General features: G+C 40.2%; 1 protein-coding gene across 2 annotated transcripts in view; it reads left to right on the plus strand.

Moving 5' to 3' along the window:
• Positions 1-20,353, plus strand: part of NCKAP5 (NCK associated protein 5) — a 1,233,002-nt gene that overhangs the window by 565,957 nt on the left and 646,692 nt on the right. The gene's annotated exons all lie outside the window — the stretch shown is intronic.

Here is a 20,353-nt window from a genome sequence, read left to right on the forward strand (position 1 = left end):
AGGCAAAGTTGTTAATCTCTATAACCTCAGTTTGGTTTCCTTATTAATAAAAGAGAAAACAATATTCATTTATAAAGTGTTTAGTATGAATTTTAACATATACATTTTAAATATACATTCATGGGCTTAGGAAAACATCTAATATGCAAGAAGATTAGCGTATGCTCTCTGATGTGGCCTTTTAATGTTTTTCCATTGTGTTGGAACCCAGTAGGACTGCTTTTTCACATCTATATCATCTTTGAACTGTCTCCCAGCACCATACAGAGAGTCACCATTATAGGAGAGTTATAGTTTAAGGCCATTGCAACTACTTTCCAAAGGAGCACATGCCTTTTGCAAGTATGATGGGAGATGATACCTGTTTCTCTCTTTGAGCACAAACAGTTTAGTTTCCAAGGTTCCAAGGTAAAGTTAGAAACTTTCAGTTAACATTCAGTTCATCCTGTGAAAGGCACTGTGCTGGGCTGCAAGGGATGCAAAGAGATAAAAACAGTTTGTTCTCAGCTTTCAAGGTGGGAGAGAGGATGTGTTGATGTGAAAAAAAAATTACAGCATAATAATAAGAAACTTCATCATAATAAAGACACCTGTCACTTAGTAAGCCCTGGTGTGTGTCAGACACATCCTTTATTAAAGGCAGTATATGATATCTGTGAGAGATGTTATTTTAGATGTTATTTATTTTATCATATCTCTATCCATTATAGAGATAGGATAAAGGTAAACTTAAGTTTCATGGTGGTGTTATTAACAAAATACTATTGGTTGCAAAGGAGAGTGTCAGCCTTATCAGAGAAGCCTACTTCAGGTGGCTTTTGCTGGTGTTTAAATGAGTTGTCCGGAAATATTGAAAGTGATTTATTTCATAACCACATTATCCAGGGTTGTATTGGGGTTCAACAATCTCTTGATCCCCTGTGCTCTGTTCATAGCATTATAGAAAAGAGAGAAAGAAAAGACTGGACTTTGTTAACCAGCCATTGAGGAATTCATTCTCTTCTCTTTCTCAAGTCTTTGTTCATTTTCATTGTACATGCCCCCACGGAAAATATCTTACTCACTCCCTTGAAAAGTTCTTCCTTATTCTAAGGACCACATTATCATCAATGATTTTTTTGAATTTATTTCTGTTTTTCTATTGCTTATCATTAAAGTGACCAAATTTTTCTGTAGTGTAGTTCATATCAAGTTGATGAACACACATGGGCGTGTGCCAAATGGTAAGTGTGGCATTTTAAAACAGCATGGATTATTGACAACTGGCATCAGAGTCAAATCCAAGATTCAACACACATTTCACATGATGCAAATTCTGAAAAGTTGACTTCTCCCAAACTGTTCCTCTTTTGTTTTTCCTTTCAGTCACGTCTTGTCTTTTCACCTAAACATGTTAATATTCTAATACTGTAATGCTTTTCTTCCCACCTCCTCCCAAGTGACAAATGTCCAAACTCAACTGTCACTCTCCATTTTTTCCTACTGAGACTGTATGAAATGAACTGTCTTCTCAGATTTCTGGAGTGGTGTTTTTGTCTTAGGAATCCTGAATTTGCCTGAATCACTGTAACACGAAAAGAGAATCTCATAGGCTATCTAAATATTTGGGCATATGAATTTTAATCATTCATAATGATATTTTAAAGGAGACAGGTATTCTTTTGAGAAAGCATAGGTTGATCTTTATAGCTCATCATCCGCTGTGCCCAGTTTAAAGAAATTCCAGCACAAAAAGAATTCTAGCCAAACACAGGCTTTCTTGCCTGCCATCTTTCATTCACTTGTTTATTCATTAATTTAGTCAACAGACTGGGATTAAATACCTACCATGTGTCAGCCAACATGTCAGGCTTAAGAGTCACTGCAACCAGTGTCCGTTCTTCAACAGAAAGTCATTAATTATCAACAGAAACAAGCACACACATTTGCCATTACACATTTCTACTCATTTCCTGCTTTGTGACTTATTTCAGGTGATTTCTCATTCTTATTGCATTAATATACTATTTCACATTGGTTTTCTTTTTATTTCACCAAAACATTCATTCAGAAAATAGAAACTTTTGCTCTTCTAAAAGTTTCTATCTAGATTCTAGTCTATCTCAGAGTCTATACTGGTTTTCCTGATACATTTTCACTTGTCTTTTTTGCTCAGCTCTCGATGCCCAGTAGGCTTTTCATAAATATTTGTTAACTAGACAGCAGGAAGAAAAGGAAAACCTGAGGAAGCTTAGGAGTTTCTTAAAGTGTTCAGTTCAGTTCAGTCACTCAGTCGTGTCCAACTCTTTGTGACCCCATGAACTGCAGCATGCCAGGCCTCCCTGTCCATCACAAACTCCCAGAGTTTACCCAAACCCATGTCCATCGAGTCAATGATGCCATCCAACCATTTCATCTTCTGTCGTCCCCTTCTCCTCTTGCACCCAATCCTTCCTAGCATTAGGGTCTTCTCCAATGAATCAACTCTTCGCATGAGGTGGACAAAGTATTGGAGTTTCAGCTTCAACATCAGTCCTTCCAATGAACACCCAGGACTGATCTCCTTTAGGATGGACTGGTTGGATCTTCTTGCAGTCCAAAAGACTCTCAAGAGTCTTCTCCAACACCACAGTTCAAAAGCATCAATTCTTCGGCGCTCAGCTTTCTTCACCGTCCAACTCTCACATCCATACATGACCACTGGAAAAACCATAGCCTTGACTAGATGGACCTTTGTTGGCAAAGTAATGTCTCTGCTTTTAAATATGCTATCTAGGTTGGTCATAGCCTTCCTTCCAAGGAGTAAGCGTCTCTTAATTTCTTGGATGCAATCACCATCTGCAGTGATTTTGGAGCCCAAAAAAATAAAGTCTGACACTGTTTCCACTGTTTCCCCAGCTACTTCCCATGAAGTGATGGCACCAGATGCCATGATCTCAGTTTTCTGAATGTTGAGCTTTAAGCCAACTTTTTCACTCTCCTCTTTCACTTTCATCAAGAGGCTCTTTAGTTCTTCTTCACTTTCTGCCATAAGGGTGGTGTCATCTGCATATCTGAGGTTATTGATATTCCTCCCGGCAATCTTGATTCCAGCTTGTGTTTCTTCCAGCCCAGCGTTTCTCATGATGTACTCTGCATATGAGTTAAATAAGCAGGGTGCAATACACAGCCTTGACATACTCCTTTTCCTATTTGGAACCAGTCTGTTGTTCCATGTCCAGTTCTAACTGTTGCTTCCTGATCTGCATACAGGTTTCTCAAGAGACAGGTCGGATGGTCTGGTATTCCCATCTCTTTCAGAATTTGCATGGTTTATTGTGATCTACATAGTCAAAGGCTTTGGCATAGTCAATAAAGCAGAAATAGATATTTTTCTGAAACTCTCTTGCTTTTTTGATGATCCAGCGGATGCTGGCAATTTGATCTCTGGTTCCTCTGCCTTTTCTAAAACCAGCTTGAACATCTGGAAGTTCATGGTTCACGTATTGCTGAAGCCTGGCTTGGAGAATTTTGAGCATTACTTTACTAGCATATGAGATGTTCCATAGGATGTCCCATAGGAGCTTATTATCTAGATGGAATAGGAAATATACCTGTAAGATAACAAAAACGTTTAGTGAAGGAAATCAGGTAACATAAGTGGGAAGATGAAATGATAGATGAAGGCCAGGTGGATGGGATAGGCTTCTGGGTTTGGGGGCGGGGATGGAGGGGGGAGGAGAACATAGCTGACCCCATAAGCTGATTAAAAAGAGGGGAGATCTAGGCAGGAGAGGGCTTGCTCTTTGGCTCTGAGACAGGCACTTGAAGCAGCCCCAGAAGAGAAGGGATGCTGAAGATGGAGAAATAGTTTGGACCCAGCAATAAGGGTTGGCACATGTGTGCTAAATCATCTGGGGTCAATCCTCTGGGCTAACTTTACCCAAAATACGTCTCCCTGGAATGGTAGGTCTGCTGGGTGTTGTAGATGTCTTAGTCCAAACAAGTCCCCATGGTTGAAAAGTAAGAAAAGCTGAGGGAGAGTTAAACAGATTTTCTTTCCTGCAGACATTCTCAGGGGCTTTAATATGCTAATCTGCACTGTTTATTTCTTAAGAGTTTCCCAAAATATTTTTGATCACTGAATCCATTTTTTATGGGGATCCTGTTTCAGGAAATGTTGTTTGAGGCTTTTGATGATTTGGAGTCATGTGGGTGGAAGATGTAAGGAGCAGGAACCTGAAGACTGTACATAGTGGGTAGGATATGAGGGAGGAACATGGGATGATGAGACGGGCAGGATAGGATGAAGGCCTGGATTGGGGAGTGCCTTGAGAATGGGAAAGAAGAGAGAGATTTCATGAGTTCTTAGTGTATAAGAACCTCCATTTTTTTTTTTTTTTTCAATGACCAAGTGGAAAAGAGTTGCCAAGATGGGGAATCAAGGATAGCCCAAAACTTTTAGATCCTTATGCATTAGGAGCCTTATCTAGCAAATTCTATTTCTAAACTTCTGTATCTTCCAGGTGGTAGTCAAAAGCAATGAAAACTTGATGAAATGGGTATCTTTGCAGGCATATACCATCTTGGGGTGGATGCCCAATAATCCAAATACTTCCTCAGTAAAACGAACTTAACACAGTCCTGCTATTTCAAATCATGTGTCTGGTATAACATTGTCATAAATGACCCAACACAGCTATTAGAGCTTCCCGAATTGGAAGTGGCTTGTTTTTGCTGAGGGAGTGTCTACAACACGGAGAAGACACCACAGCCTGCTGTTGGGAATCTGGTTCTTTGTCTGGCTAAAGGGCACTTATGTTGGTCTTCTTCATCATGGGGAGCTTTATTGGAAATGACAGTGGGCACAGTATAGGAGTCACACCGATTTTGCTGCCAGTCTCTTGAGTTTATTCATCCCTGGAGAGGCAGAGATTTCGGCTTACAGAGTTGAGTCCATCATTTGTCTGTTTGGTCTCCAAGGACCGGACTCCAGGTCTGTTCCTCATCTGCATACACAGTTTAATTTGTGTGCAGGAAATCATGCACTTGGCTGTTTACATAAGATTATACAGAATAATGATTTTTCTTTTTCTGTGATTATTTTCTATTTTTGAGAAATGTTCTTAATACCCTTTTCCCCCCAAATAGGCAGCAGAATCATGCAGTGGTATAAAATGAAAAGTTTTGCTGCTTTTTCTCTAAAATTGTTCATGGGAGTGATTAGTTATGATAAGATTCCCAGTTTTCTTACATATTTATGAATATAAATACATTTAACTGCTTGATAACTCATTCATTCCCTATATTTTCTTCTTTCCATTGCTGTACCTACTGTAACTCTATTCATATATTTGAAAGCTTGCAAATGATTCAAAGTAGTTGTGAATATTCGGTACTTCTGAATGTTTTTCTCTTTTATTGTTTGGAATTCCAAAAAGTGTCTGAATCCTTTTGGTTCTCCACTTATATTGCTTATTTGCACTGCTCATGGCCTTGAAACTCATGGCCTGAGTTATGCTTTTTTTAAAAAAAAAATTATTGGAGTATAGTTGATTTACAGTGTTATGTTGGTTTCTGCTGTACAGCAAAGTACATTTATACATGTACATTTATCCACTCTTTTTTTAGAGTCTTTTCCCATGTAGGTCATTACAGAGTAGAGTTCCTTATCAGTAGACCCTTATTAGTTATCCATTTTATATATAGTAGAGTATATATGTCAATCCCTTTATCCCAACTTGTCCCTCCTCTCACAGCCCCAATAAGCATGTTTGTTTTCTGCATATGTGACTCTTTCTGTTTTGTAAATAAGTTTATATGTACCATTTTTTTAGATTCCACATATAAGTGATATTATATGTGTCTTCTCTATACTTTTTGCTTGACATATCTCTGTCCATTGGTGCCTCACTTTGAAATGAACTTGTATTCTGTAAATAAACCAGTGTCCTTGAGCATATCAACTCCTTCAGGCCATAGAGTTTTATGTTGATGCCTGATTTCTTCATTTGGCTGTCACTATTGGCTAAATTACTATGTAATTGCAAAGTCAGTCTGTTCCTTTTTTGTTTGTTTTTGTTTTATTTTGTTTTGTTTTTAGTGCTACACATTTGTGGCTATTTTAGTAATTATCACCAGCTCTTCTGCTACTCAGATCCCACCCAGCCCCCACTCAGTCCATTCTTTTTGTGAGCACTGTGTATTCTCCGCCAGTGTGTCAGACAATGCTATAAAGGGTAAAGATGGAACTCGTAGTATGACTCCAGCTCACTTGTCTAGCTATTGTTATTGTTTGGTTGGTTAGGATTCGCTGACTTTCTGTTGCTACATGAATTTAGGGGAGAAGGAAGGGAGGATTAAGGGAAACAAATAGAGAAGGCACACCTTAGAAGGAGATACCTACCTGGGAACAGTTGTCAGTGAATGGCCTCTAGTGTGCTAGATTTCAACAGAAAGTGTTGCTGTTTCTTTTCAACTACAGGATATATTTTTCTTCTATTTCATATATTGTAGATAATAATCCAGCCAAATGTATTTACTAGTTTGTGTGGCCACATTAATTTCCTAAGTAGATGGTTATAATATCCTCAGGATTTTTATCTTTGTCATTCTTTCTCTAAACCACAATTTTAATATGCTTGTGAGAATATTGATCTGCCTTTTTACATGCAGATTTAAGAGAAAGTTTCAGAGTCTCATGAATGTTCTTTGATAAAAAGAAAAGCAAACATGAACAAGGTATTATTAATATTCATAATAAAAAATAATTTGAGGAAGGTTAGAACAAAGGCATGTTGAATCAACCATAATCGATCTATAGTGGTTGTATTTTGTGGGCACAACTTTTCCTAATGGGATTGTTAATTTTAATGAAGGATTTAGTCTCACTGCCTACTCACAGCTTCTATTTCTATGCAATTAGATTTAAGAAGAGTGAGTAGTGTTCCATTTTGTTTAATGAACAGATAAGAATATGTCACATAAGTATAAGCAAACACATGTATATATTATACATATTTTATTAGCATAATATGATATGAGTACCATTACTCAAAAAATAAGTTGCATATTTGAAATCAGACTGATCAGATTATATTTCCAATTCTTTTCTTAGTTTATTTAAACATTTTTATGTTTAAGCATTAAGACATAAACAGTGCTTTATTTAGTTTTAGTCTACCATTGTTCCTTCCACTTTTCAGTAGAAGCCACGATATTTTGTTTGTTCACGTACTAGAAAATATATATGCTTTGAGGCCTTTGGAAAAGAATAATCTTAAATCTTTAATAAGAGAAGCATCTTCCTTACCACCTGTCATCTCATACTCAGGAGCTGGCACATAATTTGTTCATGAATAAAACTCTTATTTTTAACTCTATAATATAAGCTTTAGGCATGTATTATTTTACTATGGTACTACGTTTTATTTCCAATGAAAGAAGTCCCATAAATTGTTGAGACTACCAGTGACACCATTTGGTTTCCAAAACAAAAACTGCTAAAAGAATTCTAGGCAATGACTTCAGAGAATATTGTAATGCTCTTAGCTGCCACTGCCCACCCAAGGAGCAAAGAGTTTCTTTCTCTTAATGAGAATTCTTATATCTGATTTCATTTAATAGAGCAGATAACTTCATTATACACATTTGCTTTTTGCCGGACAGAATCTGTAGCCATGATTTCTTTCGCACTTCTTTTCTGGTATCCAGTACCAGGAGGAGACCTCTCTTTGCCTGTGTTAGGATTGTGAGTATTCTCATTGCACTTTGCCTAAAGCTACTGCTCCTGCCCCCCTCCCCCAGGAACAAAACTCCTATAAATCAGTGGATCAAAGGGATGAGGAATATAGACATTCACTAGAAGTCAAAAGGTTTCTGCTTTTTACAACATTGCCTCCAAAAATATTAATAAAAGTGATGTATTATAGTTATCTTTGAGTTTATTTCCCATTTTTAAAAAGGGGTTTGTCCCAAAGCTCTGGAAACAAAACAGTAATTATATAAACAGTTAATCTTGGAAGGAGGCAAGAGAAAACAGATAGTTTGAAACTAGGAATGTTTCTGATAACTATGGAATAGAGAAACGTCAACTTAATTCAACAGTTCTTCACATTAGTATTGGACTTTTTTTTTCGTTTTTGGCTTACAGAAGTTCTTTATATTAAGCATATCATTTTGATCCCACAACCACCACAAAAATTTAAGACATTATTTTCATTTTTCATAAAAGGAACCTTTTGGTAGTCAAATTGCGTGTTCATTTTTATACAGCTGGTGATTAAGTCAGAAGTCAAGTTCAAGTTTCCAGGCTCCTAGTTGAAAAGCTATTTTCACTATAACACATGGGCTCCATTTAGATTATTTAAAATAAGCATCTAATAATTAACAGCATTTTCTGTTAACCCAATTTTCCAATGATTCATCAGATACCAGTAATTTTATCATACACTTTGTGAAAAGTATAACACAGTTATTAAGATAATGGGCTTTGTGGTCAGAGCTGGGTTTTGAATCCATGTCTTCTCGACCTTAGATAACTTACCCCACCCAACTTCATGTGTGAATTGGTACCATAAGTCTCATGTTAGTGAAGATTAGATGAGGTATATAGCGATGGTTCAGATGAAGGTAGCTCTCCCTCTCCTCTTCCTTCTCCACTGTTACTGTTTTCTTTACTACCTGATAAACAATTCCTGAACTTAGGGCTTAAAAGAACTTTCATTGTACTTCTCTTACAGTTCTGAGTTGATTGAGCTTAGCTGGGTGGTTCTTTTGCTCCTTATTGGCTGGGGCTACCATCCTCTGGACACTCCGCTGGCCTGTAGTATTCAAGATGACTCACCCACATATCTGATGCTTCGGTGGGATGGCTAGAAGGCTCTGCTCAGCAGGGATGCTGAGATGGCTGGCTCTGTGTTTTACTCCACTTGGTCTTTCCAATAGGACTCTTTACATGGTGTCTCAGAGCAAAACTAGAAGCTTCTAGACCTTCTTAAGGCTAAGTTCTATAAGTGGCAGATTGTTACTTCTGCCATGTTCTGTGGGTTATAGGGATTCACAAGACTAACCTGTTTTCAGTGATGGAGGGGACTCCGCCTAAGGGTGGTCACCTTTGGAGATGACCAACTGTAATAATCATTCTAATTGTTCAAAGTTTTTAAGGATGTCTTTCCCATGCCTTTGCTGTGGTGCCATGAATAAGACAACTCCAGTCCATGAGCAGAGGATTTGGGTCTCTCTCTGCCACTCCATGAGTTAACAGAGGGTAACCTGATTGCTCTTCTAAAGAACATGTTAGTGTCCACTGTTCTCTCTCATGTTGAGGTTCATGTGGTAGAAGAGCTGGAACATGTCTGGGTAGGGTTTTGTGGTAATGACACCTCACATTTGAGTTTTTAACTTTAAACCACTTTTGCTTATATTTTTCCTCTTCTCTTTGAAATAAACATAGTTTTGACCTATATACGCATTCTACAGGTAGAGAAACTGAGTCTAGGACTTTAAATAACCTTTGCAATGACATGAAGCTTGAAAAAAAGTAGAAAGAGAGTCTCATTGCAGGGGCTCTGCAACTGAGATATTGCCTCCCCATCTTGCTTCCATTCTAGAGATAAATGTGGTGAAATGGAATGGGAGTGGGGATGGTGGGAGCAGAAGGGAAGAGTAATGAGTGGAGGGTGTTAAGGGGAAGTGTGAGGTGATAGATAGGACCTGAGCTCTCCCTATGTTTCCTAATTCGGCTACTTTCCACTTTGTGAACTCCAGCCTTTAACTTCTCTACTCTCTAGCCTTCATTGGCTTTATCTGTGGGATATACTATCTATTCCATGAAAAAGAGAAGAATCATACTTGCCTTAATGACTTCATAGGCTTGTTATGAATGTTAAATTAAGTAAATTAATCATAGGGCCCAGCAGAGGACCTGGCATACAGAAGATGTTCAAAACATATTAATTCTTTTTTCCTCTTTCCTTATATTTCTGAAGATATCTTCTTTCTTGGGCACAAGCTGAACACTTACTATATTTTTTAAAATTTAATTTTATTCATGTAAAATTGATATACAATGAAATGTGTTAATTTTCAATGTTGTGTTAATATGTGATTCAGTTATACATGTATTGTCCTTAGTTGCTCAGTCCTGTCTGACTCTTTGTGACCCCGTGGAATGTAGCCCGCCAGGCTCCTCTGTCCATGGGGATTCTCCAGGCAAGAATACTGGAGTGGGTTGCCATCCCATCCTCCAGGGGATCTTCCCAACCCAGGGATTGAACCCAAGTCTCCCACATGGCAGGCAGATTCTTTACTGTCTGAGCCACCATGGAAGCCCATTCATATATTAGATTGGCCAAAAATTTTTTCAGGTCTTTCTGTAGCATGGAAAAACTCAAACTTTTTTGCCAACCCAATATATATATTATTTTTCATATTCTTTTCCAATATGGCTTATCACAGGATATTGAATATAGTTCTCTGTGCCATACAGTGGGACCTTGCTTTTTATCCATTCTATATGTATTCATTTGCATCTGCTAATCCCAAACTCCCTCTTTATCCCTCCCCCTCCCCCTGCTTCCCCTTAAAAACCACAAGCCTGTTCTCTTTCTGAGTCAGTTTTTGTTTCATAGATAGATTCATTTTTATCATATTTGATTCCACATATGAGGGACATCATATGATATTTGTCTTTCTCTTTCTGACTTAGTATAATAATCTCTAGTTGCATCCATGTTGCTACTAATGGGATTGTTTAGTTACTTTTTATGGCTTAGTAGTATTTCAGTGTATATATGAACCACATCTTCTTTACTCATTCATTTATTGGTGGACATTTAGGTTGCTCCCATGTCTTGTGAATAGTGCTGCAATGAACATAGGGATGCATATGTCTTTTTAATTTTTTTATTTGTTAATAAAAAATTTATAAAATAGTTATTATATTTTCAAATGCGTTGAGCATTATCATTGTGCTTTGTGTCATCATAAATGAGTGGAAAAGTTGAGGGTTACTTGCCTGGTTTCCCGTCAGGGATTCTTTTATGGTTGTCCACTTCAGAGAAAGGCAACTTGGGAAAAGTTGGCATCTTTTCCCTTGAAACACAGAACCGGTTATTCCTTAACAGGAGTGGTGATGTGAATGAATCCCTCTGTTCAGGAGGTAGCTAACAGAGTCTTTACCACACGCACCACAAAAACTGTAGTTGGCAGACCCACCAGGACTCGCCACCTACCTCAGGAGGATGGGAAAGGACCATGGCTTACTTTTGTAAATGGCTGTTTCAGAAGATTATTCTAAGCATTGGGATGGATTCTACCAGCAGCACATCAGTCCCGAATTTAAACTTGTAGACTTTATGTACTAGAACTTTCGAAGCCTTCTGGCCCCTCCTTTTGGCTGGCATCGAAAAGAAGCTTTCTTCATTTGCATTTGGTGCTGCTCACTGGCAGCCTGACTCTGGCCTCAGAAACTTCTGTTCTAGAAAGGGGAAGGTTGGACTCATGCCCACAAGGATATAGGAAAATGTTAGTGCATCTTCTTTGCCAAAATCAAGTCAGGACAGCTGAAATGTGACCTTGGAGTTGAACAGTGACTCTTCCCTGGCAACAGTCCTCTGCTCACAGATCTTTTGTGTTCTGATCTGATGATGTCTGGTGGTTCTGAAGGGGAGCTCAGCTTTCGCCAGTGATGGGGTATCTGTGAGTTGTGGTATTGTTGGGAGGTTGGGCTTTTGTGTGTGTGACCCAAAACAGACCTCTGGGGTGAGAATGAAAGCTTAGAGAGTCTCTTTTCAACCGCTTCTAGGCATGTCAAAACCAACTTGAGCAGATATATTTATTTCTTCCTTTTTGAAAGCCTCTGGAAAAAATGATTTTATAGCTCTTCTAAGTAACCTTCCCTGCCAGGAACTCTCTCCTCATTGCTAGTAAACATATCTCCAGTCTAAAAACCAGGCTTCTGTTCTCTTGTTTGTTTAATCAGGAGATGTGGGGATTGGACTAAACAATGATGCTTCAGGTATTGGAAAGTACTGGATGGATGATATTAGCTCATGGCAGCTACCTTCCCCCTGTGTTATGGCGTTCCAATTCTTGAACTCAGGGTCTGTGAAATCACTTTTTCCTAGAGAAATTAAAAATAATATTTTAGTGGGTTATGGCCAAGGCCAAACATGAGGAGACTTCCTCCTCATTTCAGGGTCTAAGCCCTCCATTTCAGAGAACCACTGGAATAAACTAAATGAGGTTGAACATTCAAGGGGCAGAAATAGGCATTTGTATCATATCTCGGTTTCATTGCTCTTAAAAGAAATAAGCCTGTGAAAATAAATGTTATGAGTTCACGTTTCTTTGTATGCACTGATTTCATTAGTATTTTCTAAACTTAACATCTAAAAATTCTCAATTCCCAGTGGGTAGTGAACTTGCTTTAGGTTAAAGTTGCATACTTAAAGTGCCTTGCACAGTCAATAATGAATGATTGTATGTAGTTTTTGGCAATTGGTATGTGCTGGATGCTGTATTTAGTGTTATTATCCCCCTTAAAACCTCTGTGCCTGGTAAGTCCATAGCCATGTCACAAAATAATGTCTAGCACATTCATGCAAAGCCTGCCCTGTCCTGGGAAGGCCTGGCCTGGCCTTGGGGGAGCTCAGTGGCAGTTTTAGGATCTGGATCAACATCTATACAGTTGTCTATTTTCTGTTTCACTGCTGTGACTGTGGGGCTTCCAAGCTGGCAGACATATTTATCCACCTGCCAATGCAGGAGACACAAGAGATGAGGGTTCGATCTCTGGGTTGGGAAGCTCCCCTGGAGTAGGAAATGGCAACTCACTCCAGTATTCTTGCCTGGAAAATTCCATGGACAGAGGAGCCTGGTGGGCTACAGTCTATGGGGTCTCAAACAGTTGGACACAACTGAGTGACTGAGCATGTGTGCAACACACTCTGACTGTGACTAGCAGCAGATACTTGCTTTAAAGGCAAATAAAAGTAAATCGGAGAGAATTTGTTTCCGATATGGGTTCTTTCCCACTGAGAAATTAGCAGGCAGTGAGATGCCCAGAAGGGCAGAGCCTGCCTCAGAGGCAGTTGGCCTCATGCTCTTCACCCCCTCATAGTTTTGAGAGGTGTGTCTGGCACGGTTTCTCAGCACCCTTGAAGGGTGGCATCTCTTCTGTGAGGTTGTGAACTCAGCCAAGAACAACATCATGTCCATTCCTGTGGTGGAGGCCAAGGCTCAGCCCTCTGGGGTTCCAACTAGGAGCGAAACGAAAAGTGGGCCACCCTACTCCACCTGCCCTGCTCACCTGAAGTCTGGGCTTCTCTCCAGGGGGTCACCCAAGGTCCAAGTTCTGGGAGCTTGCCCCAACCAGGGGCTGTCCTGAATGCACGCTTCCCCTCTTTTCCTAGGCATGTTTTCTTTCTTATTCCATGTCCTTGGGGCACTGCTCTGTGGCCAGCTCACCAAAAGATGGGTTGTTTCTGATAAATGTTTATCCCAAAGCTGTGGGTTAAGAGGTACTCTGCCTGGGAAATATTTGCACATTTTGTCAAAACTGCAAAGAAAAATCCATTGTTTTCCTTGTTCTCTGGAGTCCGTGCTGTGATTTCATCTCAGGAACCTGATATTTGCAGATATCCTGTAATTCCTCTGTTTAAAACCCCTCCCCTTAGATTGAAGTTAAAGCAAAAGCAAAACCAAAAAGAAAAGCACTTTTTGCCGTGGCATAGTAGTTGGATCTGATAGGGTCTGCCTTCTCCTCTGGCTTCCTTTTTCACACCCCGCCCCGACCTTTCCTCTTCTTGTAAAGCTCATTGCTGGCTGCCTGTCTCCCATCTCCAGGATAAAGCCTCCCCTTCTTTCAGGTCTTATCTTAAGCTTCCTTCCTCCAGCCCCCACAATGTGCTCCCATGGGACTGTCTTAGTCACCTGGAGCTGCTGTAACAAATACCACAGACTGGGTGGCTTAAACCACAGATGCTCATTTCTCATAATTCCAAAATCAAGATGCCTGGCATTTCAGTGTTTGGTGAGGAATCTCTTTCTGGCTTGCAAACTGCCAATTTCTTGCTGTGTCCTCTCCTGTGTCTTTCTTTATAAGGTTGCAAATTCCATTCATGAGAGCTCTAAGCTTATGCCTTCATTACCTCCCAAAGTCCCCACCTCCGAACACCTTCATATTGAAGGTTAGAACTTTAACTTATGAGTTTTGGGGAGAACACAAACATCCAGTCCTTGGAAAACATTATTTGCCTCTTTTGTAGCTTTCGTGTCATTTGCTGTTGTTGACTTTGGGTCTGATCATAGGCTTCATACATGTGGTCAGTGTGTCCATGCTGTTCTATATGGAGCAGTATGGAGCACAGAGCTGTTCTGTATGGAGCACAGAGCTGGCACATAGGAGGTGGTCAGTAAACATGCCCTGGGAAAAAGCAGGAAAACAAAGGGAGGGTGCTGGGATCAGGTCAGACTTGGGATAGTGGTACCTAGAGAAGTCTTGAAGAGTGTATTAGTCTCCTAATGCTGGCTGTAACAATTTGCCATGTATTCAGTGGCTTGCAGCAACATACATTTATGGTCTTTACAGGTCAGCAGTCTGAAATGGACTTTATAGTTCAACGGTTAAGGTGTCGGCAGTGTTGATTCCTTCTGGAGGCCCTTGTGGAGAATCCATTTTCCTGTCCTTTCTAGCTTCTAAGGACCACCTGCATTCCTTGGCTCATGGCACCCTTCCAGCAATTGGGTCACTCTGACTCCTGCTTCCATTGCCACATCTCCTCCTCTGGTACTGATCTTCCTTGCCTCCCTCTTACAGGGATCCATGTGATAAAACTGGATCCACTTGGGTGACCCAGGATCATCCTCTGTCCCCACCTTAAGACCGCTGACTTGGTCATACCTTCGATATCTCTTTTGCCCTGTAAGGTAATATTCTCCGAGGTTTCAGGGACTAGGCTGTGGACAGCTTAATGGTGATGGGGAACACTATCTGACTAATCATAGAGAGTTCTGGGGACATGGAAAGATTGTGTCACATCTCAATTAGAACCAGAAGGGTCAGGGGATAATGGGACATAATGGCAGTCAGAAGTATCATAACAAGTAGAGGGGGGGACACATTTATGTTGGGTTAAATTGTTCTGGGGTTGAAGTGAGAGGTGTGACCCAGCAGGTCCTTTTAATGTGGACGTAAGGAGGCATCACTCTATAACCAACTCCCTACGTGGTAGGCTACAGTCCATAGGGTCGTGAAGAGTCAGACACGACTGAGTGACTTCCCTTTACTTTTCACTTTCATGCATTGGAGAAGGAAATGGCAACCCACTTCAGTATTGTTGGCTGGAGAATCCCAGGGATGGAGGAGCCTGGTGGGCTGCCGTCTATGGGGTCACACAGAGTCGGACATGATGGAAGCGACTTAGTAGCAGCAGCAGCAGATGCGACTTAGCAGCAGCAACAGCAGCAGATGCAACTTAGCAGCAGCAGCAGTATGTGCTTCATCTGTTCACTTGGAGACTGTCTGACTGCTGCATTCACATGTGGGTGATCGAGTTTCTTCCACAACGACTTAAATGGGGATATCAAGATGTCAGGAGTGGATTCAGATTGAGGGCTGGGGGAAGACTAAAGGGACACCCGCAGTCCAGGATAAATGAATTTAGAGTTACCTTCCTTGGCAGACTCAGAGGAAGGAAGGAAATAAAAATGAGAAAGTAAGATACTGAGAAACATACAAAGGTAATGCCCATCAAAAACTCTGTAGTGGGGAAAGCATTATTTCTCTCTGAACTATCAAGTTATTGGTTGGAATTGAGGAAGAAAGAAGTAGGTTTTCCCAGGGACCAGGATTGGATCTGTTGATCCAGTAGGGGAATAAGCAGAAGCGAGTCAAACGTTCTGTGGGTGCTCTGGGTTGGTCTGAGCAAAAGATGCTGCTGTAAACCTGTCAGTTATGCAGCTGCATGTGCTGTGCATGCTCGCTTGGTTGTGTCCAACTCTGCAACCCCTTGGAGTGTAGCCCACTGCCAGCCTACTCTTGTCCATGGGATTTTCCAGGCAAGAATACTGGTGTGGGTTGCCATTTCCTTCTCCATATAGAAGAAAATTTTAAAGTTGAACTGCATTCAACATTGTCTTGCCCCTGCATTTTATAACTTGGAAAACTAAAGCCTAGAAAGTTCAAGTGGGTTGTCCAAAGACACATGGCCAGGTGGTGTCAGAATTTAGACTAGAAACCAAGGCTCTTGGCTTCAATCCTGAAATGATCTCATGTATTAGTGTCCCATATACTGTTCAATGCCTGTTGTAGAGAAGTGTGGGGCTAGGACACATGCCCACTGTCTCCATCCCAAAAACACAGATTGCTTTTGGTTTGATGGAGCCCTGAGTGGTTTTGTTTGAGAAACAGATGGACAAAAAGAAGCTTTATATGAGTAGCATACGGCAGGAGGTGGAACATGCATACCCGCTCTGTGATTGGGTGTAGATTCAAAAATAGCTAGTCTTAAACAATAGCCATGCAGTTAAACTCACCCACTTGGTCAATATAGCATTGTAATTGCACCATCTTCTAAAAGTGGCTGTCATGAAATCAAGGGAGGTCATGTGATTGGCTGATAGGAAGGCAGCTGCACAGGGTCAAGTTCATTACTGTTCCCCTTTCAGCATGGAGTCCATTTTCTTCCCAGGCAGTAAGAGAATAATTTCTCTAGAATATCCATGCAGCTTTTGGGGTTGAATTCCTAAACTGCTTTGAACACTTCATCAGTAATGTGATGGGTCAGTTAGTAAGCAATCAACACATGGCTTTATTGACAGAGCAACTGCAGATACCCAGATAGGACTCTGAAAGTTTCAATTCCCTTTTCCTAATATAGTAACATATCTGAAAGGATTTTAGAGTAATTCTGGAGCAAGTAACATGAGACGAACATGACTTCAAGTAGCCTTAGCATAAAATAGGATGTGAAGGGGGGGAATTGCAGAACCATAGAGTATGGGGAAAAGCAGATCTTTGCAGAAGAGGAAGTGAATATACACTTGAGATATGCCGTGACTGCCTACTTCCAGGTCGCCAAGTTTCAGAATGAATGAAGGCCTTCTCCACTCCCAGTATAAGCTTATATAAAGAAAACATATACTCAGATATTTCAGTGGGCGTTTAACTATTCATGGATATTATCCCACAATAAATGCTTTGTGTAGCTGATTGGAATGTTTTTACTGCCAAAAGACCCTGGGTTCCTAGTGAGTTTTCTTTTTTAATTTAAAGTGATGATGGTGGGGGCATGGGTAGAGGCTGCTTATTGGATTTTAATTTAATGCTATAAAATTTGAAGGGGTTGGGAAATTTTTATGTTCTTTTAATTGAAGTCTGTGTAATTTTAAGGAGGTAGGAAATTAACATAGAATAAAATTGCTCTATGCAAAAAATTATTTTTAACATTCGTCACAGTTTTTAATGTCAACATCATTAATGGCATGATCATAAAACAGCCATTAGCTTTGCTGATGCTGGATTTATTTAGTGAAAATGATGTAGAGATATAACTAACGAGATAAGTTAAAGAAAAGACAGCTTGCAACCTCACCTCAAATTGCCAGTTATTTGACCCTTCCTAGGCAGTGCTACGGAGAAGGCAATGGCACCCCACTCTAGTACTCTTGCCTGGAAAATCCCATGGACGGAGGAGCCTAGTAGGCTGCAGTCTATGGGGTCGCTAGGGGTCGGACACGACTGAGCGGCTTCACTTTCACTTTTCACTTTCATGCATTGGAGAAGGAAATGGCAGCCCACTCCAGTATTCTTGCCTGGAGAATCCCAGGGACGGGGGAGCCCGGTGGGCTGCCGTCTATGGGGTCGCACAGAGTCGGACACGACTGAAGCGACTTAGCAGCAGCAGCAGCAGCAGGCAGTGCTAGGTATATTAGGTGTTCCAAATGGAATGCAGTTTAGAATTTACAAGGCAGAAACAGAATTACAGATACTGAAAACAAGCTTATGGTTACCAAAGGGGAAATTGTGTGTGTGTGTGTGGGGGTGAAGTAAATCAAGAGCTTGGAATTAACACATACACATTACTATATATAAGATAGATAACCAACAAGGATCTACCGTATAGTACAGGGAACTCTGCTCAGTAAATAACCTGTATGGGAAGAAGAGTCTGAAAAAGAATGGATATACGTGTATATTAAAATCGAATCACTTTGTGCTGTGAAACTAACACAACATTGTAAATAAACTATAATCTCAGAAAATTTTTTAAAAATACAAAAGAACATAGGAAATGATTAAATTCCAGCCTCATTTGATATTTGATATTTGAAAAGAGTGCTGAGTTGAAGAGCCTTGGGAAAGAGGACATTTAGGGAGAAACAAATAACCCTAAGCTTTAAGCAAAACTTGGAAAAGTCTGAATATCATCTTACTGTAGACTTGTGCTATAGAGTCTTATTCTAGACTCTACACTGGCTGTTCTTTCATCTACTGTGTATCTCTTTGTCGTTCAGTGTTCTGAATTGGCAAACATACAAGCCTTTCTTGTTCAAATTCATTCTACAGAACTCTACTTTCAGAGTCATGTTTTCCAAATTTTTTTGACTGCCAACCACAGTAAGAAATATACTTTATATTTCAACATAGTGCATGTATACATGTGAATATATACACGTACAGGACACATACGCATGCGTGACACAAATGTTTTTTAAAACAATGCTATAGCACCAGATGAAATGAAGACAAGCTCGATGAGTCAGCAATTACATATATTCCTCCTATTCCCTCCATCAGGTATCCCCCACCCTGCCACACTCCCATCCTGGATCAGTTGCAATATGTACATTCTTGCTAAGCACCTGTGGAATGCACTGTGGTGTTTTCTTTCTTTCGTTTTAAATTGGTTTTTATTGGAATATAGTTGCTTTACAATGTTGTGTTAATTTCTACTGTATAACAAAGTGAATCAGCCATTCAGATACATATGTCCTCTCTTTTTTGGATTTCCTTCCCATTTAGGTCACTGTCAAGCACTGAGTAGGGCCCCCTAGTTATCAGTAGGTTCTCATTAGTTATCTATTTTGTACATAGTAGTGTATATATGTCAATCCCAATCTCCCAATTCATCCCACCCTCCCATCTTGGTGTCTGTACGTTTGTTCTCTGTGTCTGTGTCTCAATTTCTGTTTTGCAAATAAGATCATCTATATCATTTTTCCACTGTGGTGTTTTCTAGTCTACTTTCTTCTTAAGGAATATCAGTTTTAACAAAATTCTTGTGGATAATTGCAGTTCAGTTCAGTTCAGTTGCTCAGTCGTGTCCGACTCTTTGCAACCCCATGAACCGCAGCACGCCAGGCCTCCCTGTCCATCACCAACTCACAGAGCTTACCCAAACCCATGTCCATTGAGTCAGTGATGCCATCCAACCATCTCATCCTCTGTCGTCCCCTTCTCCTCCTGCCCTCAATCTTTCCCAGCATCAGGGTCTTTTCCAATGAGTCAGCTCTTCGCATGAGGTGGCCAAAGTATTGGAGTTTCAGCTTCAGCATCAGTCCTTCCAATGAACACCCAGGACTGATCTCCTTTAGGATGGACTGGTTGGATCTCCTTGCAGTCCAAGGCACTCGCAAGAGTCTTCTCCAACACCACACTTCAAAAGCATCAATTCTTTGGCATTCAGCTTTCTTTATAGTCCAACTCTCATATGCATACATGACCACTGAAAAAACCATAGCCTTGACTAGATGGACCTTTGTTGACAAAGTAATGTCTCTGCTTTTAAATATGCTATCTAAGTTGGTCATAACTTTCCTTCCAAGGAGTAAGCGTCTTTTAATTTAGTGGCTGCAATCACCACCTGCAGTGATTTTGGAGCCCAGAAAAATAAGTCAGCCACTGGTTCCACTGTTGCCCCATCTATTTGCCATGAAGTGATGGGAGGCTGTTATCTTAGTTTTCTGAATGTTGAGCATTAAGCCAACTTTTTCACTCTCCTGTTTCATCAAGAGGCACTTTAGTTCTTCTTCACTTTCTGCCATAAGGGTGGTGTCAAAAGGATTTTAATCCTCAACTAATATACTGCTTCCCACAATTTGAAAAAGTTTCCAGAAAATGGCAGTAAATGTAGTTGGATGAATTAAAATACCTCTTTCACAACCTTCTTCTCATGCCATTGTTCTATCTAGGGATCTAAGAGTGGACAATGATTTTTTTTCTTTTTTCCATTAGAATAGAGCTTGGTGTTCAGTGTTATCTTCTCTAGTGGCTTCTCTTTACAGACCTCACTGTGGAAATTCAGTCTGTTTACAATCACCACCCAGCTCTACCAGCATTCTCCCTCTCTCTGGAATTTTTCTTAGCACTCTCTCCTCAGACTGCAAATTC

Source organism: Giraffa tippelskirchi, chromosome 3 (assembly GCF_054371585.1).
Source record: "Giraffa tippelskirchi isolate mGirTip1 chromosome 3, T2T-mGirTip1v1.2.pri, whole genome shotgun sequence".
NCBI lineage: Eukaryota > Metazoa > Chordata > Mammalia > Artiodactyla > Giraffidae > Giraffa > Giraffa tippelskirchi.